Genomic DNA, 1229 nt, shown 5'->3' with positions numbered 1-1229 from the left:
GGGCTTCTATTGTCTGTATGTATGGATAATAGCAAACACTGAAATACATTTTTTGCATGCAGGAATGAATTTTGTTCACTCAAATTCAGCTTTTCTTCGTGTAGCCGGATGGGCTACTCGCCCTTCTTTTTCTTTCTTTCTCGCTCGCTCTACCACCCTCGCTCTCTTTCCGCTGCACTCGCTCCTTGTATTGTGTGATTGGGTTAATTAGGAACCCACCTGCATATTGATTACAGGGTGGTGTTTACCTGTATAAAGGGAAGCCGTTTTTTTTTGTTGGATCATTCCTTCTTCTGGTGCGATACAGCAGTAAATGCTGGCCTATTGGTTAATTTACCGATACGATCGGATTGTGTGACTGCTACAGGTAGGCCTCCTTTCGACCTCTGATTTCTCTTAAAAGCCGGTAACTAGTAGTCATAATTCTGCGGCCCGCTACAGCGCCGCTGTTTCTCTTTTCTTTACTCCAGCTGTGGTGGAGAGACGCGTGAGTTGCGTCCACCGTACAGTACAGCGCCTCCAGTCTTGGGGTAAGCCGCTTATATTATAGCTGCTAGTATTTGTAAATTAGAGAAGATTAACGTTATCTTTGCCTTTTTTTGTTTGTAGGGTTTGATTGCTGCCGCACCCTCTCAGGGACCAACTGCCTGATTTTAAGCAAAGAGTCGAGACGTCTGCCTAGCTGCTGTCTTGTCTTGCCCTGTTTCATCTTGTGTTCCAATCTGTTGGCCGTCCAGTTTTGTTCCTGCTGCTGGCCTCGCCTCGCCCCTGGGGGCTTTGGGTCTCACGCTAAGCCCCTTTTTTGGACTATTGTTTTACTCCAGCTTTCGCGGCTGGTCGGGGCGATCTTCAGCTGTATATTGGGCTGGTGTTACAAAAACTGGTACCGCCTCTCCCAGATGTGGAGAGCTGCGCGAGACTGAGTAGGGCTACAGACAATCGGAACCAGCACCAGCTGTGGGCTGGCTCGCAGGGTATGAGTTTTTCCAATCTGTGCTCTGTGGTGTGTATGTGGGTGTGTTTTATTGCAGGTCTCTGTTTTTCTTTTAATTTCTTTTTAGTTTATATAGAGAGCCTTTTTATGCCCCATGTTTTTATCCTTTTTAATGTGTATATCTTGTGCTTTTATTTCAGTGAACTGAGGATCTACCAGCGGCCGTGGGACCTTAGGTGGTGGGTCGTTTTCCACACTTTTGTTGTACAGCACCAGGTGAATAGACTATAGTGGG

The 1229-nt window shown here is 46.6% G+C and overlaps 1 long non-coding RNA gene across 1 annotated transcript; it reads left to right on the top strand.

Annotated features, from left to right (window-relative positions):
* Nucleotides 1-71: 71 nt before the first annotated feature.
* LOC102300821 lies at nucleotides 72-1229 on the top strand. The gene is made up of 3 exons (XR_006054682.1): nucleotides 72-530; nucleotides 610-974; nucleotides 1135-1229. It is a non-coding gene; the product is annotated as an uncharacterized LOC102300821 (long non-coding RNA).

Source organism: Haplochromis burtoni, unplaced genomic scaffold (assembly GCF_018398535.1).
Source record: "Haplochromis burtoni strain Fernald_Lab_line unplaced genomic scaffold, NCSU_Asbu1 Contig_108, whole genome shotgun sequence".
NCBI lineage: Eukaryota > Metazoa > Chordata > Actinopteri > Cichliformes > Cichlidae > Haplochromis > Haplochromis burtoni.
The sequence above is the reverse complement of the archived record's forward strand: the minus strand, read 5'-3'. Positions and strand labels throughout refer to the sequence as shown.